Source organism: Rhinolophus sinicus, chromosome 17, assembly GCF_057876585.1.
Source record: "Rhinolophus sinicus isolate RSI-liver-muscle chromosome 17, RSI-T2T, whole genome shotgun sequence".
In the NCBI taxonomy this organism is placed as follows: domain Eukaryota; kingdom Metazoa; phylum Chordata; class Mammalia; order Chiroptera; family Rhinolophidae; genus Rhinolophus; species Rhinolophus sinicus.
In genome coordinates this window covers 104,638,522-104,664,467 of record NC_142517.1, presented here as the reverse complement: position 1 = coordinate 104,664,467, position 25,946 = coordinate 104,638,522, and positions in this window count along the sequence as shown.

Genomic DNA, 25,946 nt, shown 5'->3' with positions numbered 1-25,946 from the left:
TAGCTATTTTGGAAACAACATTTTAGACAAGTAATATTTTATTTCTTTTTGTTAAAGCTTCCTATTTCCCACATTTCTCCCCCTCCCATTTTTTTTCAACTAAAATTTTCATCTTGTTATTCTGTTTGTTTGTCTTGATTTGCTTGTTATTTGCTTCCTGATACTGCACTAACTTATAAAAACTTGGTTTGAGGTGCCCCCTTCTAACCTCCTCGTGGAAACCATTCTGTGGTCTGGTCTGTCAGGTCTCCAGAGTGATCATTTTTCTTTTATGTGAGGAGCAGAGGAGAGCTGTTATCTAGGATGTGGACCTAAACTTGGGTAACTAGACCAGCCTCTAATTAAATTAAGTTAAACTAGCTTAGTTAGGCCTGAGGTTAGCGCATAGTCTTCCATGAGTATAAGATCACTGGACCAACGGTATCAAGTGACAAGTGATGATCAAAACCCAGCAATGAAGGTTCATAAAATGTCATCCAAACCCAAACAGCTATATTGAATAGGGTTTGAGAGGCAAAGTGGTAAAATGGGTAGAATGCTCTGTATAGCACTGAACCAACACTATGCTGTACTACATGAGTTTAATAATTAAGAAAATGTTTTTAAATGTCTTCATGAGATGGATGATTAGAAATTAATATTTCTTCAACCTCCACAGAAACCAAATTTCTTAAGAAATTGAAATTCATTTGGACCCACAGAGGACAGCATGCTACAGTGGGAAGAAGTACATTCACTGTTCAGCCACACGCTGGATTTGATCTTGGCTCTGCTTCTTGGGCAAGTGGATTAATCTCTCTGTGCTTCAGTATGTGAAATAGGACTAATAAAGAAATCTACCTCAACACATTACAATGTTACATAAATAATTAATTAGTTATCATGTTTAAAAATCCCTATGAAGGGTAGCTATGCCACATCAAAATACTTCTCTTTGGTATAAGGATTACTTTTAAACTGATTATTTTTAATAAACAACAGACACATGAGAAGCTCTGAAAACAGTAGAAGTTAGCCTTTTATAAGGTATATTTCCATTTATAGAGGAAATCTCCATTTGTGTCCACCTCTCTGTACCAAGGAGAGAAGGATGTTCTGAATCACAAAAAACTCTTTATCAATAGGGAGGGCTCAGACTTAAATCAGCATAAAACCTTACACATTTTTACGGTGTTTTTCTGGATATATTCCCTTATATCCACCACACCCCAATATCATTCTTCTGTCTTTAGCTGGAGATGGTATTTAAGATGGTGGCTTGGGCCATTTCAGAGAGTTTTATTCAGTTTTCCTGAGTATCTCCTGTGTATACCTGGGGTATATGTGTTATTACACTTCTGTTTGTTTTTGTCTTGTTAATCTGTCTTTTATTCCAGCTGTGTTTCAACCAAGGCTTAGAGGGTAGAAGAAAAATTGTTTTTCCTTTCCTACATCTACTACATGATAAGTACCAAATAAGTTTTATTAAGTAAATAAAGAAAACTTGAAAGAAGGTCAATCCTTTCTCTGGCTAGCAAATGGTTCAATAAATTCTTTCTTTTATGACAACTTTCGATCTCGAAGGTTTTTGTTTAACGAAACTTCTAAGAGTGATAACAACAAAATATCTATTATGCAGAAGTAAACTGGGGGAACCATAAGTGTGTCAGTTTTACCTTCAGCTTTAAAGACAGAGCCCAGCAAGTGAGGTCCTTGTGGGTGGAGTTAAGCCCCAATGGAAGCCTAAAGTAGCCCAAGGTCAGTGTAAAGTCATTTACCTCTAAATTACCTCTTCCAATGTGAGAGTTGACCATAGGTTTAAATTGGTAAGAACTTTCAAGTATAAATCATTTCCAAGACAGCTTTAAAAATGGCATCTGCTAAAAATGAGATTATTGTAGAATAATATTGTGATTAGGAGATTATGGAAAGAATACTTTAGCAGAAGAGAATTGAAACAAATAGATATTAATTCTTATGATTTGGCATATTTTCAATTCCACGTCTTTTTAATCTGCTAAGTTTCATACTATCTGAATCATTTTTATATTCAGCATTTCAACTTAAAAAAATCAAATTCAATATAAGGTAAATAAATTATCTGATAAAAATTGTAACAACTCACATTTTTCCTGTTCTCAGTATGATTTTTCCAGTTTTAAGCTATATGTGTATAAAAGTAAATTGATTAATAATGCTGACTCTTTTTTAACAGAAAATGTTGGCTCCCACCCGAAAAACAAAACAACAAAAACTGACTTGCTTCTTTGATAGAAAAAAGAAATAAAAGTTGCATTAAATTAAAACCACTACCTTATGTCACAAAAAAAGAAAAGAAAATCTGAAATTGAAATCAAAGAAAAATTATTTATATAAACCTTGATTCAGATTCCAAATGAACTATACTGTTTTAAAAGGAAGAATGCAAGATCAAAGTCATGAATAAGACTAAAGCCAAACTGTCACCTCATATAAAACTTGCCACCCCAGTTAATTTAAATCCAAAAAGAAAAAAAAAAGAAAGAAAGAAAGACAAATATAATAATGCCAGCTACAAAAAAATTTAAAAAAATAAAAAATAAAAATTCTGGAACAAAGTTACATTTTTGCAGGTTTTATGGAAATCCAAAAAGGGTGAATTGGATGTTTATAAAGTATGCATTACCAATTTACTTTCACAGGTATGAAGTAAACCAGGTTTCTACAGATTTGAAACATTTTCTAGAGTAAAAAAGGTAGTAATTTGTTCACTGTAAAGAATGCTTTATTTGTATTGTTTTGTTTTATTTGCAATAAAAAGACATTATGCAAGAGATCCTATACTTAGAATGGCCACTATATAATATTTGAAGATTATGTTTATTACTGAAAATATGCAAAAATGGACAAAATTCTGATTGAAAAGTGTTTGGGTTTCTTTTGATGAAGAACCAAACTTCTTGTCTTTGATAACAAAATAACAGTAATTCAGCTTATTTTTTCCACTGTCAAAAGTTTAGGATTGCCCTGTGGGTCATGGATTATCTCTTGTAATACATTTTAGAAATTCAAATCTTTTCAGTGACCTGATAGATACTCCAATTCAGAGGGTAAACTAATTGTGAAATCTCACTTTCACTTTTCTTTTTTTTAATTTCCCTGTGGTCAGAATCCTGCATCAAAGGCTTACATTTGACCAAGTGCAACTGTTCCATAACTTTCTGATTCAGTATAATTAATTTAATATTCTGATCTATTTTGGTCTTTTTATTTTTTGTTAATGCAACAAGAAGTGGTGCTTAATACAGAGGGTGCCAAAAAATGTTTACACATTTTAAGAAAAGAAAAAACTGTATTAAAATTGTAATATTCAATATATACCAATAACAAAAGATGAATACAAGTCACGTTGGACTTCTGCAATTACAAGAGGTGCTCAAAGTGGTTATCATCAGCACCCAGACACTTCTGATTATGGCGAACATTGTTTGGTAGACTTCTGTGGTGAGCTGTAAACTGTTCCTACACCACCGCAGAAGCAGCAGGACTTGTTGCTGTGCGAGGCCTCCCAGATCTTCCCTTTTGCACATCACACACAGCACCATGCCTCTCAAACTTATCACGAATGCATGCAACTGTTAAGCCTGTTGGAGGTTCTCTTGCATACTCACCCTTCCACTGTCATACTTCCACAACATTTTCAAATTTCAAATACCACTTCAAAATGGTCTTGTGCTCCTCAAACGATAACCATGCTTCTGCCATTTTCTTTTCTCTTTTTTTTTTCAAATAATGAACAACATTCTACAGATTTATTCATACTACAGTTGTGATTTGATAACCAGTTCTGTTTGGAATTTATTTGAGAAATGTCACCCAAATCCAAGATGTTTTAATTGTGTTACATTTTATCCCAGACTGCTGATTATAAAATGAATGATCAAGAGTTAAATCAACTAAAGTCTAGAAAAGATGTGGAAAGAAAAACTGCTATATACAAGTAAATTAACCTGGAATGTCTGACTGGTAATTCCTGTTTATTCATTAACAAAACTTCCTCTGGCTAAAAACAAAACAAAACAAAACCTCATTAAAAAAAAAAAATGACTGCAGTTCCTCATTGACATAGCTCTTCGTAATAGTAATTTTACAATCATCACTGAAAACTATATCTTAAGACAATATTCACACATCCCTGAAGAATGAACTTGCAGACATGTATTTTGTAGCATTAAATAATGTACATCTTAACCACCACTTCTCTGCTGTTTAGACATAGCATCTGATGATAACATTTGATGATCACATTTGAAGATGGCATAGTACATATTGCCACCTTTTTGTTAGCAGATTTATCTGACGAGGTTTTGGCCTATGAGTCTTTTTTTTTTATTATTTTAGCTTGATTATACAGGATTATTTTATACAGAGTAAAACATTTACTTTTAGTCTAAGTTATTCAAAGATAGGTTTATATTATACTTTTAGAATAACTCTAATTCACCCATTAATAACAGATAGAAACAGAAATTAACTAAAAGATAGATTTCACACAGTAAGATTGAATATTTCGTAAAGTCCCACATAATCACTGAGTCAGAAATATCAAGACAACCGACTTCATAACAGCATTCCAGAAATTTCTATCATTTGCTAAGTAGAGAATCCTAACAAAATGTGACTTTTGCTTGTCAAATGTCTGAAAATATACTTCAAACATTAGTTATAGCCAACTCTTCTGCTGTTTTCTCTTCTTCCATTCCAAGATAAAACTTTGCTGTACGCAATGCAGTTGTTTTTGTTGTCTTCAACTCCTTGCCAAGTCACACCCAGTAGCCACTTGGGACCAGCAATCAGCACCATTGGAACCTGAACCTTTGTCTACAATGAATTATTATTCAGGTCTATCTTCCCAGTGAGTGGCCTCCAGGTTGTTCTCACAGGAATTTGCTGCTGACACTGAGTTTTTCGTTCCCCATGTTTTTGAAACAGTCTCAATGTGGCTTCTTTTGCATGTCCTTAGTTAGACTTCTGTTCAGCTAGTCTTTAGGTCTCAATGATAGTTGTTCTATAATTTAGTTGTAATTTTGATGTCTGCCATTTTCTTTAACTGTCCTGCCTGTCTCGTGGTAACACTAGCATTCATTTAATTAATGCCATCTTTTGAGTGAATATCATACTACACATTTCTACTATAATTCAATTCAACTTCGAAAAGTAATACATAGATAACAGCTCTTAAAAAGTACATTTTTGGCACCCCCTGTATATCTTATTGTATGTTTAACAAAACAAAGTAATAACATATTTTGGTTAGAGAGTAAACTTCTGTCTGCAACCTTTCTAAAGACTCTAGTCATATGTATTGTTCCTTCTCTAGTGTCAGAAATACTATCCCATTTTCCTCTTCCAGGCACTGCCTGTAGGTGTGTATCTCTTTCTCTGAGAATTCCCAGGTTCAACAATGTTCTACCTCTAAGGCTTAGGAGCCCATAAATACTAGAGTAGTGATCAAGGAAACTGGTATATTGGGACCCACAAAATCGAGGCTGCCTCAGTGGTCTGGAACACATCACAAGAGGTCAGCCTGCATTTACAGAATATACCTCACTGTCTAGGAAATCTGACCTACATCAAGCACAGTCCTGGAACTCAGCTTTAGCTAGCTCACCTTACCGTAGAAAACAGGACCTGCTAGCCTTACCAGTAAATCCCCCACCTCCTAGCCAGTCATGCCTTGTTTCTGCATTGCTGCTTCTGGTGTTCTATAAAAGTTGCTCCTGCCCAAAATCCCTACAGAAGTGTGCTCCACTGCATGTAAGGCACCACACTCCCACAATCAATGGATTGTTTACTCTTGAATAAAGGACATCAAAGTCATTACTAAATTGTATCATTTTTGTCATTTGACAGTAAATATCAGACCAGTTGCTTGGAAGGACTGTGAGGCATTGTTTCCAAAAGTGGAACAAAGTCCTGTTCCTTATAATAACCTTATTACTCTTAATTTAGTGATATATTTCTAAATTTTTTATGGTTGTAAACTATAATTTACAAAAAAATTGCCATTTAACCATTTTTAAAAGTACAATTCAGTGACTTCAATACATTCACAATGTTGTACAACTATTAGCACTACCTATTTCCAAAAGTTTTTCATCACGCAAAACAAAAATTGTACCCAGTAAGCAATAACTCCCCATTCTACTTTCCCCTGATAACTTATAATCTACTTTCTGTAATGAATTTCCTTTTAAATGTGACAATTCTGGAATGGTCCTGGTTACAAATTTTGGTTTATCCAATTAAATTCTGGTGGAAAAAAAGAATACATTTTATTGAAATTTGCAAAGAACTATATTACCATGAAAAATATTTTTATAATGTTTGACCATTTCTCTAATTAGTTTTGAAGACAAAGCTAATGAATATACAGTCACTATTTACTATATATTAACCATTTTTAAGTTCTGATGATGACCATTAGATTATAAAATATATTAAGAAGTCATTGTTTCTTTGTTGAGCCCTCCCCACTCCCAGAGTGCAGACACAGGTGGCCACCATATCTGAGTCTCCATCAACTTGGCTAAACAGGTCATCCACCCCACCCTGGTGATTCCCTGAGACTCTGCCCCACCCTACTTTAGGCACCACCCAAGACACCTACAGTGTCTTTTCAATACAAACAACCTGTCTTAGCTCATGTTGCAGACTTCCCTAAAATCTCTCAAACGGTAACAAAACCCAAACAAGGAGCATCTGCCTTTGGTAAGTCACATATCTATTGCTAAGCATCCCCAACTTTGGCACTAGCAGCAGCTAGCCTAGGCTCGAACTTGGTCTCTTGAGACACCTCCAAGACCAGTGCAGGTGGTGGCCACCTGTGGATTGATTTATGGCTCATGCCAGGTGGTTCCAGGCAGGGGACAACTGCAGCTGAACTTGGCCTACAGTGGGACCCCTCCCTGGAGGGCCCAGGACTGACCTGCCTGGTGGTAAGCTTCTGACCAAGATGGAGCAGCACTGGGCCACCTCCAAGGATGACACACCCAAAGAGAAGGCTAGGCAGGCACAAGACCCTTGTTAAAGCAAATCCTGCTCCACAGGGTCAGCTTCTGCACAACAGCTCTTCCACTATAGTCATGGCAGTCTCACAACCAATCAATCCGAGGGTCAGTCCCTCCCACTGACATGCCAACAGCAACCAAAGTTCAACTACGAGAACAGGGCACACACAATACACACAAGGGACACACCTGGAGCATCCAGCACTGATGATCAGGGAGACCATGCCACTGGGCCCCACAGGGTACCTACAACGTAAGGCCACTCTGTAAGACCAGCAATTATAGCAGTCCTACTTAACACATAGAAACAAATACAGGGAGGCAGACAAAAATGGGGAGAAAAGAAATTTGTCCCAAACAAAAGAACAGAAGAAAGCTAAAAAAAAAAAAAAAAAAAAAAAAAAAAAAAATGAGAGAGAGAGAACTAAACAAAATGGAGAAAAGCAATCTACCAGATTCAGAGCTCAAAACACTGGTTATAAGGATGCTCAATGATCTCAAGGAGAATGTAAACAAAGAAATGGGAAACATAAAAATGGAGATAGAAAACACAAAAAAGAACCAGTCAGAAATAAAGAATACAATAACTGAAAAGCATAATACATTAGAAGGAATCAACAGTCGATTACTTGAAGCAGAGGATCAAATCAATGGTTTGGAAGATAAGGTAGCAGAAAACACCCAATCAGAACAGCTAAAAGAAAAAAAAAATAATAAGGATAGTTTAAGGGGCCTCTGGGACAACATCAAATGTACCAACATTCACGTCATAAGGGTACCAGAAAGATAAGAGAAGGAGTAAGGAATTGAAAACCTATTTGAAGAAATAATGATGGAAAACTTCCTTAACCTGGTGAAGGAAATGAATATTCGAGTCCTGGAACTACAGAGTCCCAAACACAATGAACACAAAGAGGCCCGCACCAAGACACAATCATAATTAAAATACCAAAGGTTAAAGACAAAGAGAGAATCTTAAAAGTAGCAAGGGAGGGAGTGACGTCATAGGAATGGCGGCAGTGGGGTACACTTTTTGAGTTCTCCTCCGGATCTTATCACAAACGGGACATCTATAATCCATCAAAGGACACTCTGCTCATCACGCAGAACAGCTAAGAGACTCGTGCAAGGATTACTTGAAGGTGGGCAAATTGGGTGAGCAGGGGAAGAGGGAAGGAAGCAGAGTGAAGACGTGGCCCCCATCTGCGACTGTGGAAATGCAGCCCGCATCGGCGGTTGTGCGAACGCGGCAGGCATCCACAGCTGCAGAGACGCAGGGGATCCCAGGACGGAAGACAGACCACAAAAGCCAGGAGGTGGGCTCTTTCCCTGCGTCCCACAGTTGAACTCTCCCGCTGAGGGGGCAGCATATCCAGCATTTGAGGCAATAACCTCAGCTGAGACCTCCAGTAGGGTCCTAGGCCAGACAAAGGACACAAATTCCATACCTGGGCCCCTCCCCCGCTCTTCCAATCCTACCCCCACCCTTACAGAGACTTAAATTGGCCCCTGAACTGAGGAGTAGTGTCAGATTACAGAGGAGCCTTAGGGTTCAGGCTCTGGGAAGACTGGCGTGAAGTTCTGATCCAGGGAAGAGGCTAGGAAGAGTGTGGTTTTTGCTGGGCTAGGAGAGAAGGGACTCCTCCACCCCCAGCCACCACCTTTTCTGGCCTGGGGGAAGAGTGTGACACAGCTGGGCTGGGAGAGAGAAGACCCCCACCATCCCCAGCCCTCACCCTTTCTGGCCTGCCTAGGGCAGGGCAATTACAACTGCGGAGGCACTCCCAGGAATCAGCAGTAGGCAGCAGATGCAGCTCTGGGCTTTCAGCAGCTGAGAAATCTCCCGCCCACCACACACACACACACACACACACACACACACACGCACACACACACACGGAAGAAATGCCCTAAGATTCAGGAAAACTGGACACAGCACTGGTGGTGCTACTCTCAGTGCGCATATGTGCAGGCAAGGGCAGGAACTGCACTGACTTTGTAGAAGCTACCATCCAGACCCCTCAGTTCCCACGCATCTAAATCTGCAGTCCCAACATCACTCTGGGCACCAGGTGACGGGCTCTGCCTGCACAATACACAGAGGACTCTTTGGTACAGCAGAGGACAACCTGGAGATTACTTGGTGGGCTTAAGCCAAGACTGGCGCTGCTTTTTTTTTGTTTGTTTGTTTTGTTTTGTTTTGTTTTTATATCTTTGATATCTTTGCCTGCGTTGAGTGTGGGTTGTCGGTTGTTTTTACATGTGAATATATTTGATTTTTTTCTTTGTTGTTGTTGTTGTTGTGCTTGGTGATTTACTTTTTTCTGAAATTGCCCTACCAGGGCCCAGCTTAAGAGGCACAAGATTCAACACACCCAGAGGCCAACTCCAGACAAAACCAGGGTACTACCAGGTTATACCCAAAAGTGACACACCCAGAGGGAATTCTCTACAGGCACAAGAGCCCACAGAGGCCAAACCATATTTAAGTGGTCAACCCTCACGCAGCAGAACACCCTGCGGTGGACAGAGCCAAGTCTCACAACTAGTCAGCCTAGGAGTTAGCCCCACCTACTCACAAGCGAAAAGCAATTAAAGATCTTCTTTAACAGGACAATATACACAAGAGTCACCTTTGGAGCACACGCAGAGGAGAAGAACGAAGTAGTGCAAGTCAAATATAAAGGACACATACTACATAAGATAACCCAGCAAGAACTAAGAACTCTGGGGGATCTACCTAATACATCGAAGCAAACACAGAGAGTCAGCCAGAATGGGGAAACAAAGAAACATGTCCCAAATCAAAGAACAGAAGAAACCTCCAGAAATGGAACCAAATGAAACAGAGGTAACCAACTTATCAGAGACAGAGTTCAGAACACTGATGACAAGAATGTTTAAGGAGCTTAGAGATGACATAAAGAAGGATGTAGAAATCATAACGAACAACCAGTTAGAACTAAAGAACACAATTACTGAAATGAAGAACTCACTTGAAGGAATTAACAGCAGGTTAGATGAAGCAGAGGATCGAATCAGCGACTTAGAAGACAAGTTAACAGAGATCACCCAAACAGAACAACAGAAAGAAAAAAGAATAAAAAACAATGAAGATGGTTTAAGAGACCTCTGGGATAACATCAAGCGCAACATGCACATCATAGGAATACCAGAGGTGAAGAGAGGAAGCAAGGGTTTGAGAATATATTTGAAGCAATAATGCCCGAAAACTTCCCTAACCTGATGAAGGAAACCAACATATAAGCCCAGGAAGTGCAGAGAGTTCCAACCAGGATAAACCCAAACAAGTCCACACCAAGACACATTATAGTTAAAATGGCAAAGGTTAAAGACACAGAAAGAATCCTAAAAGCAGCAAGAGAAAGACAGAGGGTTACATATAAGGGAATTCCCATGAGACTATCAAATGACTTTTCTACAGAAACATTGAAGGCCAGGATGGAGTGGCAGGAAATATTCAAAGTGATGTAAAACAAAGGCCTACAACCTAGATTGCTTTATCCAGCAAGGCTATCATTTAAAGTTGATGGAGAGATAAAGAGCTTCCCAGAAAAGAATAAGCTAAAGGAATTTATTACCACCAAGCCAGCATTGCAAGAAATACTAAAAGGACTTCTGTAAATAGAAGCAAGATGAAAACAATCTAACTACAAATTTAAAAATGGCAATAACTATGTACCTGTCAATAATCACTTTAAATGTAAATGGATTAAATGCTTCAATCAAGAGACATAGGGTGGGTGAGTGGATAAGAAAGCAAGACCCTTGTATATGTCGTATACAAGAGACTCACCTCAGATCAAAAGACACACACAGGATGAAAGTGAAGGGTTGGGATAAGATATTTCATGCAAATGGAAATGAGAAAAAAGCTGGAGTTGCAATACTTATATCTGATAAAATAGACTTTAAAATGAAGAACATATTAAAAGACAAAGACGGGCACTATATAATAATAAAGGGATCAATCCAACAAGAGGACATAACCCTAGTAAACATCTATGCACCCAACATAGGAGCACCTAAATATATAAAACAGATATTGACTGACATAAAGACAGAGATCAACAGTAACACTATCATAGTAGGGGACTTCAACACACCTCTGGCAACAAGGGACAGGTCTTCCAGACAGAAAATCAATATGGAAACAACAGCCTTAAATAACACATTGGACCACTTGGATTTAATCGATATTTTCAGAGCATTTCACCCAAAAGCTGCAGAATACACGTTCTTCTCAAGCAAACAAGGAACATTTTCAAAGATAGACCATATGTTAGGCCACAAAAAAAGTCTTGATAAATTTGAGAAAATTGAAATCATACCAGTTGTCTTCTCTGACCACAGTGCTATGAAATTAGACATGAACTACAGGAAAAAATAAACGGAAGACACACCAATTCATGGAGGCTGAATAACATGTTACTAAATAATGAATGGGTCAACCAGGAGATAAGGAAACATCAAAAGATATCTCGAGACAAACGAAAATGAAAATCTATGGGATGCTGCGAAAGCAGTCCAAAGAGGGAAATTCATAGCATTGCAGGCCTACTTAAAGAAACAAGAAAAATCACTAACCAATAGTTTATCTTCATACTTAAGGGATCTGGAAAAAGAACAGCAAAATAAGCCCAAAGGGAGTACAAGGAAGGAGATAACATAGATCAGAGTGGAAATAAATGAAATAAAAACCAGAAAAACAATGCAAAAGATCAATGAATCCAAGAGTTGGTTCTTAGAGAAGATAAACAAAATCAACAAACCTCTAGCCAGACTCGTTAAAAAAAAGAGACAGAGGACCCAAATTAATAAAATCAGAAATGAAAGAGAAGTGACAACAGACACCGCAGAAATACAAAAAATTTTAAGAAATTACTATGAGCAACTATATGCCAACGAATTTGACTATCTGGAAGAAATGGACAATTTTCTAGAGGAATACAACCTTACAAGGCTAACTCAAGAAGAAACAGAAAACTTGAATAGACTGATTACCACCAGGGAAATTGAATCAGTAATCAATAATCTCCCAACAAACAAAAGCCCTGGATAGGATGGCTTTACAGGTGAATTTCACAAAAGATTAAAAAAAGAAATATCACCTATTCTCCTCAAGCTCTTCCAAAAGATCCAGAAGGAGAGAAGTCTCCCAAACACTTTTTACGAGGCCACTATTATCTTGATCCCAAAATCAGACAAAGGCACCACAAAAAAAGAAAACTACAGGCCGATATCTCTAATGAACATACATGCAAAAATCTTCAACAAAATATTAGCAAACAGAATTCAGCAATACATTAAAAAGATCATACACCATGATCAAGTGGGATTCATCCCTGGTATGCAACATCTGTAAATCAATTAATGTGATACACCACATTAACAAAATGAAAAATAAAAATCATATGATCATATCAATAGATGCAGAAAAAGCATTTGATAAAATCTAGCAGCCATTTATGATAAAAACCCTTAAGAAAGTGGGAATAGAAGGATCATGTCTCAACATAATAAAGGCCATATATGATAAACCCACAGGTAACATCATACTCAATGGGGAAAAGCTAAAACCATTCCCCTTAAGATCAGGAACAAGACAAGGTTGCCCACTTTCTCCACTTCTATTCAACATAGTGCTGGAAGTTCTAGCCACAGCAATCAGACAAGAAAAAGAAATAAAAGGCATCCAAATTGGTAAGGAGGAAGTAAAATTGTCATTATATGCAGATGACATGATACTATATATAGAGAACCCTAAAGACTCCACCAAGAGACTATTAGACCTGATAGATGAATTTAGTAAAGTAGCAGGATACAAAATTAATACTCAGAAATCGGTTGCATTTGTATGTACCAATAATAAAACATCAGAAGGAGAAATTTTTAAAAAATCCCATTTAAAATTGCTTCAAAGACTATAAAATACCTGGGAATAAATTTAACCAAAGAAGTAAAAGATCTGTACTCAGAAAATTATAAGACACTGAAGAAAGAAATGAAAGAAACACATACCATGTTCATGGATAGGAAGAATTAATATAGTTAAAATGTCCATACTGCCTAAGGCAATATACATATTCAATGCAATTCCTATCAAACTACCAATGACGTTTTTCACAGAAATAGAACATGTAATCCTAAAATTTACATGGGACCATAAAAGACCCCAGATAACCTCAGCAATCTTGAGAAATAAGAACAAAGTGGGAGGTATAACAATACCTGACATCAAATTATACTACAAGGCTACAGTAAGCAAAAGAGCATGGTACTGGCATAAAAACAGATACATAGATCAATGGAACAGAATAGAGAGTCCAGAAATAAATCCATGCCTATATGGCCATTTAATCTTCAACCCCACCAAGAATGTACGGTGGGGTAAAGACAGTCTATTCAATACATGGTGCTGGAAAACCTGGACATGCAAAAAAATGAAGCTGGACGACCTCCTTACACCATATACAAAAATAAATTCAAAATGGCTTAAAGACTTAAATGTAAGATCTGAAACCATAAAATTCCTAGAAGAAAATATAGGAAGAAACTTCACAGACATTAATCGGAGTAAGATTTTTACTGATATATCTCTTTGTGCAAGGGAAGTAAGAGAAAAAATAAACATGTGGGACTACATCAAACTAAAAAGTTTTTTCACAGCAAAGGAAACCATCAATAAAACAAAAAGGGACCCTACTGAATGGGAAAAGATATTTGCCAATGATATATCTGATAAGGGGTTAATATCACAAATTTATTAAAAAAACTCACTCAACTCAACTCCAGAAAAACAAACAACCCAATTAAAAAATGGGCAGAGGATATGAAGAGACATTTTTCTAAAAAGGACATACAGATGGCAAACAGACATATGAAAAAATGCTCAACCTCACTAACCATCAGAGAAATGCAAATAAAAACCACACTGAGATACCACCTCACCCCAGTCAAAATGGCTATCATCAATAAATCAACAAACAACAAGTGCTGGCGGGATGTGGAGAAAAGGGAACGCTGTGCACTGTTGGTGGGATTGCAGATTAGTGCAGCCACTATGAAAAACAGTATGGAGTTAGCTCAAAAATCTGAAAATGGAACTACCTTTTGATCCAGCAATTCCACTCCTAGGTATCTATCCAGAGAAATCCAAAACTCTAATTCAAAAAACTTTACGCACTCCTATGTTTATTGCAGCACTATACACAATAGCCAAGACATGGAAATAACCAAAATGCCCATCGGTAGATGACTGGATTAAGAAACTGTGGCACATTTATAAAATGGAGTATTACGCAGCCATAAAGAAGGAAGAAATCTTACCATTTGCAACAACATGGATGGACCTAGAGAACATTATGTTAAGTGAAATAAGTCAGACAGAGAAAGACAAATACCATATGATCTCACTTATATGTGGAATCTAAAGAAAAGAATAAGTGAATGAATTAATCAGAAAATGTTTTGGAGACATAGAGAAAAAACTGAGGGTTGCTAGATATGAGGGAGGTGGGGATAAAGGGGAAGGTGAGGGGATTAGAAAACAGTCAGTAACTACAAGATGGCCATGGGGGATTGAAAATTAATTTGGGGAATGTAATCAATAATGTTGTAAAGATTTTGTAGGGTATCCGATGAACACTTGTCCCATTTGGGAGATCACTTCAGGGATGATGTAGATGCCTGATCACTGCACTGTACACCTGAAGCTGAAGCTGAAGAATAATGAATGCCAACTATAATGATATATATATATATATATATATGTGTGTGTGTGTGTGTGTATACTTACAAGAAGTGGAGTACAGCATTAGGAATAGAGACAGTGGAAATGTAATGGCTCTGTGCGATGTCAGAGGAATAGTGGATGGAGGGGGGGTTCACACAGTGTGAGGGATATAAATGATAAACGTCTAAGTATTACTTTGTCTTGTGCACCTGAAACTAATAAAGAAAAAAAAAGTAACAAGAGAAAAGCAGTTACCTACAAGGGAGCTCCCATAAGACTGTCAGTTGAAATCTCCACAGAAACTCTGCATGCCAGAATGGATTGGCAGGGAATATTCAAAGTGATGAAAAACAAGGACCTACAACCAAGTTTACTCTACCCACGAACGCTATCTTTTAGAATTGAAGGACAGATAAACAGCTTCCCAGACAAGAAAAAGTGAAAGAAGTTCATCACCACCAAACCAGTAATACAAGGAATCTTAGAGGGACTTCCTTAAGTCGAACAAAACAAATATATATATATATAATAAAATGGCAATGACTACATATCCACCAGTAATTAAGTGCTCCAATCAAAAGATAGGTTGCTGAATGTATAAGAAAACAAGACCCTTACATTTCTTTCCTACAAGGAACTCATTTCAGACCCAAAGACACACACAGAATGAAAATAAAGGGATGAGAAAAAGGTTTTACATGAAAATGGAAACAAAAAAAGGTGGAGTAGCAAAACTTATACAAGACAAAATAGACTTTAGAACAAAGGTTATAACAAGAGGAAAAAAAACCCACAGTAATCCCACTTCTGGGTATTTATCCAAAGAGACACAAAAAGCTACTTCAAGGGGATGTGTGCTACCACATGTTCCTTGAAACATTGTTTACAATGGCCAAGACTTGGAGGCAATCTGCATGTCCATCAATGGACATGAATAAAGAGAAGATGGTACGTATATACAATGGAATATTGTTCGGCCAAGGAAGGGAATGGGTTCTTGTCATCTGTGAGGCATAGATGGACCTGGAGGGTGTTGAGCTGCGTGGAGTATGTCAGACAGTGAAAAACAAATGCAATGTGATTTCACTTATATGTGGAATCTAAAGAACAAAACAAACAAAGAAACAAAACAAAAGCAAAGTCATAGATACAGAGAACATTGTGATCGTTGCCAGATGGGAAGGTGGTTGGGGGTGAGTGAGAAAGGGGAAGGGATTAAGAAGTACAAATTGGTTGTTACAAAGTAGTCATGGGGATGTAGGTTATAGCGTAAGTAATATAGTTAGTTGTAATATTTTAATAACTATGTATAGTGCCATATGGGTACTAGATTTATTGGGGTGATAGATGGGGGATTGGCGGCAGGATGAAGGCATTAAGTGAAAATTAGTAGTTACAAAATAGTCATGGGAATGTAAAGCATAGGGAACACAGTCAGTAACATGATAATAACTATGTAGTGCCATGTGAATAATAGATTAGTCAGGGGGATCATTTATTAAATTATATAAATGTCTAACCACTATGCTGCGCACCTGAAATTAATATAAAATAATACTGAATGTCAATGGTAATTGAAAAATTAAAATAGGGGATGAAGGTGAAGGGGAATAAGAGGTGCAAATTTCCAGGTATAAAACAAATAAGTCATGGGATGTAATGTACAGCATGGGGAATATAGTCAGTAATACTGTGATAACGTGGTACGGTGTCAGGTGGTTGCTGGACTTATCATGGTGATCACTTCTTTAGGTATATAAATGTTTAATAACTATGGTGTACACCTGAAACTAATGTAATATTGTATGTTAGCTATATTTTAATAAAAATATTTTTAAAATTCAGTGACTCAAATTGGATCTACTCCTTTGACAAGAGTTATTTAAAAATTAGTTTTCACAGTAAGACAGGAAGAGTATTTCCTACAGTTGGTATATTTGCTTTAATTTTTTAGTTCTTTTGTTATTATATATTGAATAGGTATAAAGTTTATAACATATGTAAATTGTGACAAATAGCAATAACATGAGAAAAACTGTAGTTGAAGCTCTCGGTATGTTTTTTTCCATTCCTTCCCTAACCTCTATCCTGAATTTTGTATTTTTTTATTCTCTTGCTCTCTTTATAGGTTTACCTTGAAATTATGGATTTGTAATGATATAGTTTTGCATGATCCTTAACTTTTTGCAAACGGAGTAATACTGGATGTATTTTTTTTGCAATTTATTTTTTGCCTAAATATTATATTTCTGAGATTTAACAATGTTAATGTGTGTAACTAGTTAACTCGTTTTCACTGCTATATAGCTTTACACTGTATAAACATACCACAAGTTAATTCTCTATTCAAAATTGAGAGCCATTTGGTGGATTTCCAATTTTGCTGTTATGATCAGTTCTACTGCACATATCCTTGTATATTACATATTATTAGAGTTTCCTTAGGATATATACCCAAAATAGACTTGTTGAGTTGTAGGGTAAATGCTCCATCAACTTCCATGATAAGGGCAAATTGTTTTCCAAAGTAGTTGTCCAATTTTTAATACTGCCAACAGTATGTAAGTATTCCAGTAGTTAGTTCCACTTCCAAGCACAATAGTATTAGACTTTAATTTTTTACCAATCTGGTGGATGTGTATATTAAAATTTTAAAAGATTCCCCCAAAAAAGAAAATATAACATTAACTGTAATTAAATTTCCCTTATATAGGTCAGTCAATCCTACATAATTAAATCTTTATAGCCAGGGTTTGGCTTAGCAAGCTGCTTTCACGGAGTCATCTCTTTCTAGACTAAAGGTCTTCTGGATATCGTAATCCAGTTTCCAGTGTCTGTTCATGGTAGTGATCTCAGCTGATTCTTGAAAACCTGTACTCTAACTGTGGGAAAATCAATATCAATAAGTGTTAGCAAAGGAGGCTGATCATTTTATAACAACCTAAAGACAAAATGATTATAACCTTGACTACAATTTTAACCAGTGATAATGTTTTGAAATAAAAATAGCATAACATCATATTAACTACAAGGAAGGTGAGCTCTTTCAGAAGAGAAATTCTGATTTTGACTTTAAAATGTTTCATAACCATGACAAAGTCAGTATAATGGCACAAAATGATAATAAGTCATCAAATGAAGGAGTTTTCAAGCACAATTTAGACCAGAGTAAAATTCCCTTGATCCAGTTACAAAGAAGTGGATGGCAGTCACTGGGGATATCACTAGTCCTATAAACATACAATAAACATGCACAGAATAAGAACAGATCCAAATATCATTGACTGGTGGACTGTACCTACATAGTCTTTACAGCAAAATGAATCTAGATCTTGCATGAAGCAGAAATAAACCAGAAATAGACTCAAGGAGAGCAAAGCTGTCACCATAAACTAAAAGTCACCCCAGAAACCAAGTAAAGAGCATGAGGACCAGATGACCATGAAGTGCATTTATGGAACAGCTTATTTTGCTTAATTTCATTGGGTAAATCTTTATGAAAGTCTTTATAGGTCTCCAAAATTGCTAAAATAAGCAAACGCATAAAAAAAACCCCAGCAAATAAATAAGTAAGCAAGCAGGTGAACTCAATGGAGATTTAGATTAATCAATGAGTGAAGATTTTCTTTTTCTCTTTGCACTCTAGTCTTTTTAAATAATATTAAATTAAATTTATTGGGGTAACATTGGTTAGTAAAATTTTACAGGTTCCTAATGTACAATTCTATAATACATCATCTATATATTGCACTGTTTTCACGACCCAGAGTCAGTTCTCCATACATCACCATATATTTGACTCCCTTTACTCTCGTCTACAATTCCCTTCTCCCTTACCCCTGGTAACCATTTAACTGTTATCTGTGTCTATGAGTTTTTGTTTGTCTTGTTCACTTGTTGCTCTTTTATCTCACATATGAGTGAAATCATATTGTTCTTGACATTTTCTGATTTATTTTGCTTACCACGATAATCTCAAGATCCATCCATGTTGTTGCAAAAGGCAGCATTTCATCTTATCTTATGGCCAAATAATATTCTATTGTATATGTGTACCACATTTTCTTTATCCAATCACTTATCAAGGGACACTTTGGTTGTTTCCATGTCTTGGCCATCGTGAATAATGCTGTAATTAACAAAGGGGTACATATATCTTTATAGATAAATGTTTTCAGATATTTTGGGTAGATACCAGAAGAGGGGTTACTGGGTCATATGGTAATTCTATTCTTAATTTTTTGAGGAATCTCCATACTGTTTTCATAGTGGCTGTACCAATTTACATTCCCACCAACAGTGTATAAGGGTTCCTTTTTCTCCACAGCCTGTCCAACACTTGTTATTAATTGTCTTGTTGATAACAGCCATTCTAACAGGTGTGAGGTGTTAACTCATTGTGGGTTTGACTTGCATATTCCTAATAGCTACTGAAGTTGAGCATCTTTTCATATATCTGTTGGCTGTTTATATGTCTTTTTGGGAGAAGTGTCTGTTCAGGTCCTGTACCCATTTTTTAATTGGATTGTTTGTTTTTTTGTTATTGAGTTATCTGAGTTCTTTATATATTTTTTGTTTGTTTATTTATTTATTTATTTTATTGGGGTGACAATTGTTAGTAAAATTACATAGATTTCAGGTGTACAATTCTGTATTACATCATCTATAAATCCCATTGTGTGTTCACCACCCAGAGTCAGTTCTCTTTCCATCACCATATATTTGCCAAGAATTTTTTTATATCTGCCAAAGTATCAGTGAGTTTCTTCAAAATTTGTTTTGTTTTCTTAAATATATTAAACATTTTTTTTCAATTACAGTTGACAAACATTATTATATTATTTTAAATATTAGCCCCTTATCAGAGGTGTTGTTTGCAAATATCTCCTCCCATTCAGTTGCTTGCCTCTTTTGTTTTGTTGATGGTTTATTTTCCGGTGCAGAGGATTTTCAGTTTGATATAGTCCCTTCATTTATTTTTGCTTTCACTTCCCTTGCCTTTGAAGTCAAATTCATAAAATCCTCTCTAAACTCAAGGTCCATAAGTTAACACCAGTGCTTTCTTCTATGCAATTTATTGTTTCTTTTTTTTTTTTTTTCCAACATTATGTTGAAAAGCAGAGGTGATAGAGGACAGCCTTTTCATGTTCCTAAATGTAGAGCAAAGGACTTCAGTTTTTCACCATTAATTATGGGATTAGCTGAGGGCTTGTCATATATGACCTTTATTATGTTAAGTTATTTTCCTTCTATACCTATCTTATTGAGTGTTTTAATCATAAATGGATGTTGTATCTTGTCAAACACTTTTTTCTGCATCAATTCATATAATCATATGATTTTGTCATTTATTTTGTTCATGTGATGTATCACATTGATGGATTTGAGGATGTTGAACCATCCTTGTGCCCCGGGGATGAACCTCACTTGGTCGTGATGAATAATCTTTTTAATGCATTGTTGTATTCGATTTGCTAGAATTTTGTTTAGCATTTTTGCATTCATCAGAGATATTGGTCTGTAGTTTTCTTTTCTTGTGTTGTCCTTACCAGGTTTTGGTATCAGGGTAATGTTGGCCTCATAAAATGAGTTAGGGAGTACTGTCTCTTCTTCAATTTTTTGGAAGAGTTTGAGCAGGATTGGCATTAGATCCTCTTTGAAGGTTTGGTAGAATTCACTAGTGAAGCCATCTGGTCCCGGACTTTTGCTTTTGGGAAGGTTTTGGATGACTGATTCAATTTCATTACTGGTGATCGGTCTGTTTAGATTTTCCAGTTCTTCATGGTTCAGCCTAAGAAGGCTATATGTTTCTAAGAACTTGTCCATTTCTTCTAGGTCATTGAATTTGGTGGCATATAGTCCTTCATAGTATTCTTGTATAATCCTTTTTTATTTCTGTGGCATCCGTGATAACTTCCCCTTTTTTATTTCTGATTTTGTTTATTAGTGTCTTCTCTTTTTTTTTTATCTTAGTGAGCCTAGCCAAGGTTTGTCAATTTTGTTAATCTTTTAAAAAAACGAGCTCTTTGTCACATTAATTTTTTCTATTGTCTTTTTGTTCACTATTTCACTTAGTTCTCCTCTGATTTTTATTATTTCCTTTCTTCTGCTGACCTTGGGTTTCATTTGTTCTTCTTTTTCTAGTTCTTTAAGGTGTAACATGAGTTTATTTATTTTGTATTTTTCTTGTTTCTTGAGATAGGCCTGTAATGATATAAATTTCCCTCTTAAAACTGTTTTCGCTGCATCCCAAAAATTTTGGTAGGATGTATTTTCATTGTCATTTGTTTCTATGTATCTTTTGATCTCTTCTCTAATTTCTTCTTTATTGTTTCATGTCTTATATTTAGGTCTTTGATCTATTTTGAGTTAATATTGGTACATGGTGACAGATGACAGTCTAGTTTCATTCTTTTGCACGTGGCTTTCCAATTTTCCCAGCACCATTTATTGAAGAGGCTGTCTCCATTGTGTATTTTGGGCTCCTTTGTGAAAAAAATATTTGCCCATATACATGTGGGTTTATTTCTGTGTTCTTTGTTCTCTTCTATTGGTCTGTGTGTCTATTTTTGTACCAATATCATGCTGTTTTGATTATTGTCACTTTGAAGTATAAATTAAAGTCAGGGAATGTGATACCTCTGGACTTGTTCTTTTTTCTTGGGAGTGCTTTGGCTATTTGGGGTCTTTTGTGATTCCACACAAATCTTATGATGTTTTGTTCTGTTTCTTTAAACAATGCAATTAGGATATTGATGGGGATTGCGTTAAATCTGTATAATGCTTTGGATAATATGGGTATTTTAACTCTGTTGATTCTTCCAATCCATGAGCACAGAATGTCTTTCCATTTCTTTGTGACTTCTTCAATTTCTTTTAATAAGGTCTTGTAATTTTCAGTGTATAGGTCTTTCACATCCTTTGTTAAGTTAATTCCTAGGTGTTTTATTCTTTTTCTTGCAATTGCAAAAGGAATTAAATTTTTCATTTATTTTTCTGAAATTTCATTGTTAATGTATAGGAACACAATGGATTTTCATACATTGGTTTTATAGCCTGCAAATTTACTGTATTCATTTACCGTTTCTAACAGTTTCTTGGTGGAGTATTTAGGGTTTTCTATATAAAGAATCATGTCGTCTGCAAAAGTGACAATTTGACTTCTTCATTCCCAGTAGAATACCTTTTATTTATTTCTTTTGCCAGATTGCTCTGGCTAAGATTTCCAATACTATGTTGAATAACAGTGGTGAGAGGGGGCATTCTTGTCCTTTTCTGATCTTAGAGGAAAAGCTTTCAGTTTTTCACCATTAAGTTGATATTAGCTTAGGGTTTGTCATATGTGGCCTTTACCATGTTGAAGTACGTTTCACCTATGCCCATTTTATTAAGTGTTTTAATCATAAATGGTGTTGCATCTTGTCAAATTTTTTCTGCATCTATTGATTAGACCATATGTTTTTTATCATTTATTTTGTTTATGTGATATGTCACATTGATCATTTGCATATGTTGAACTATGTTTGCACCCCTGCCCTATTTGATCGTGATGTATAAACTTTTAGATTTATTGTTGTATTCAATTTGCTAGCATTTTGCTTAGGATTTGGTATCTGTATTCATCAGAGATATTGGTCTGTAGTTTTCTTTTTTTGTGTGTGTGTTATCCTTACCAGGTTTTGGTAGCAGGGTAATATTGATCTCATAAAATGAGTTAGAAAGTATTTCCTCTTCTTCAGCTTCCTGGACGAGTTTGAGAATGACAGGTATTAAATAATCTTTGAATGTTTATTGGAATTTACTAGTGCAGCTATCTGGTTCTGGACTTTTGCTTTTGGGGAGGTTTTGATGATTATTTTAATTTCCTTACTGTTGATCTTCATGACTTAGTTTGGAAGGTTGTATATTTCTAAGAACTTGTCAATTTCTTCTAGGTTATTGAATTTGGTGGCATATCGACTTTCATAGTATTCTTGTATGATCCTTAGTATTTCAGTGCTATCTCTCCTAACTTCTCTTTCATTTCTTATTTTGTTTATTTGTGTTTTTCTCTTTTTCCCTTAGTGAGGCTAGCCAGGGTGTTGTCAATTTTTTTAATCTTTTTAAAGAATCAGCTCTTTGTTGCATTTATGTTTTCTATTGTCTTTTTGTTCTCTATTTCATACGTCTGCACTAATTTTTATTATTTACTCCCTTCTGCTGACTTTGAGTTTCATTTGACCTTTTTCTCGTTCTTTAAGATGTAATGTTAGGTTGTTTATTTGGGATTTTTCTTGTTTCTTGAGATAGGTCTGTAATGATATAAATTTCCCTCTTATTACTGCTTTTGCAGCATCCCCCAAATTTTGATATGTTGTATTTTCATTCTCATTTGTTTCTATGTATCTTTTGATCTCTCTTTTTCTTTCTTCTTTGATCCAATTTTTCTTTAGTAGCATGTTATTTAATCTCCACATTCTTGTGGTTTTCCCAACTTTCTTTTTATAGTTGACTTCCAATTTCAAAGGATTGTCGCCGGAGAATATGCTTGGTATGATTCCAGTCCTCTGAAATTTGTGAAACTAGTTTTGTTACCCAACATATGGTGCATCCTTGAGAATGTTCCAGGTGTACTAGAGAAGAATGTATAACCTGGTGTTCTGGGATAAAAAGGTCTATAATTGTCAATTATGTCCACTTAATCTAATGTGTCCTTTAAGGCTGATATTTCCTTATTGATAATCTGTTTGGATGATTTATCCATAGCTGTCAATGGGGTACTTAGTTCCCCTACTATAATTGTGTTTTTGTCAGTTTCTCCCTTTAGTTCTGTTAGGAGTTCCTTTATATATTTTGGTGCTCCCTGATTGGGAGCATATATGTTGAGAAGTGTTATGTCTTCTTGATGTATTGCCCCCTTTATCATTATGAAATATCTGTCGTCTCTTGTTACCTTTTTAATTTGCAGTCTATTTTGTCAGGTATAAGTATGGCTACATCTAATTTTCTCTGGATGTTATTTGTTTGGTGTATATTTTACCACTATTAATCTATATTTGTCCTTGCAGCTAAGATGTGTCTCTTGAAGGCAGCATATGATTAGGTTTTGTTGTGTTTTTTTTTTTGTTTTTTTTTTTTATGCAATCTGCTACTCTGTGTCTTCTTATTGGCTTATTGGTGAGTTCAGACCATTTACTCATAAGGTGATTATTGATATATGAGGATTTTCTATAGCCATTTTACCTTTTGTTTTCTGTTCACTTGGTGTGTCCATTGATTCGTTGCCTTTGTTTTTATGTCTGTCATTTTAATTTGGTATTATTCCATAAGTTTTTCTTCTGCTTTCTCTATTTTTATGTTACGTGTCTCAGCTGTGAATTTTTTGTGTATGAGATTACCATTAAGTTTATGTAAAAAAAGTTTCATATGTACTGTAGTCCTTTTTCTTCAGCATGCCTCTTATCTCCAGTCTCCTTTGGAAAGTCAGACCTTTTCTTCCTCTCTTTTTACATTTTTGTTGTCACAAATTGTTCCCAAATTGTGAGTTTATTTCTAAGTTACAGTAGCTTCTTCTCATTTTCTTTTCATGTTTTTACCTCCTTTTACATTTATGTTATATTTAAGTGTATAGTGGCCAATTCTGACTAGGGGTTGCAATTTCCTGCTTCTGTCTGTCTGTTGGTCACTTATAGTTTTATATCCTTTTGTCTTTTTTTTTTTTTTTTTTTTTCAGGTAGAATAATCTCCTTCAGTATTTTCTGTATTGCACGCCTTGTGGTGGAAAATTCCCTCAGTTTCTGTATATCTGGAAAGGTCTTTATTACACCTTCATATCTAAAGGATGAATTTGCTGGATACATTATTCTTGGCTGGTAATTTCTCTCTTTTAATAGTTTGAATATTTGATTCTACTCTCTCCTACCTTATGTGAGTTTCTGCTGAAAAATCTGATGATAATCTAATGGGCTTTTCTTTATCTTATTTTCCCTTGAGGATTCTTTCTTTGTCATTAATTTTTGACAGTTTTTAATATAATGTGCCTGGGAGAGGGCCATTTTGCATTGAGATGATTAGGTGTTCTGCTTGCTTCTTGGATTCAAAGGTTCAGTTCTTTCCATTGGTTTGGGAAGTTCTCGCCAACTATTTGTTTGAATAGGCTCTCTGGGTCCTTGGTCCTTTCTTCTCCTTCTGGTATACCCATTATTTTTATATTACTCTTTCTGGTGGAGTCAGATAGTTCTTGTAGAGTTCTTTCATTTCTTTTAACTCTGAAATCTCTCTTCCATCTGCATTATTTCCAGATTTCTGTCTTTGGTATCACTAATTCTTTTCTCCATCTGATAGGCTTTATTTCCTAAGTTGGATATTTCATTCTTCATCTCTTTTATTGAGTCCTTCATCTCCAAAATTTCTATTTGATTATTTTTTTAAAATTTCAGTCTCACTGGTAAAATATTCATTTTGTCCATTTATTTTATTTCTGAGTTCATTAAACTGCCTGAGTTCTCTTGCATCTCGTTGAGTTTTTTTCAGAATCGCAATCTTGAATGCTCTGTCATTTAAGTTACATATTTCCATGTCCTTAAGTTTGTTTTCTGGTAATTTTTCATTTTCTTTCTGAGCTTCCTTGTTACCTTGGTTGTTCATAGTATTTGATGGATTATTTTTCTGCCTAGACAAGTATGGATGTGAATTCTGCAGCAGGTTGATAAGAGGTATTTTGTTGTTGTTGTTTTTCCATAGGTGGTGCTGGAACATTTAATTTTCTCTTGTACTGCTCCTGCTGGCTTTTGGATCTTTGCTGGGCAGTGGGAGATCCCTTGCATTCCCTGGGAGGTAATGTCTCCTCTGTGACCAAATCACCTTGGCCTCAGGGCACCACCCCCATGGGAGACTATGGTGGGCAATGGAGTTCTGAGCCCCTGAAATCCCATTGCTGCCCCTGTGGCCATATGTAGTGCTGCTCTGCTTGAGCTGTCCCAGGTGGGTATCAGCCATGAAGGGTGGGGCTGGGGTGGGCTGGTCAAGGCTACTGGTGTGTTTGTCACTTTGTTTTCCTTCCAGTAATGGTTACTGCCAGCCTTCAGCTGCTTCACCTGTTACTGGGATTAGCAGCAGTGTGCATCTGCTGCTCAGGAACTGTCTCTCCAGTTCTCAGGGCTGTAGATATTCTGCTTTGTAAC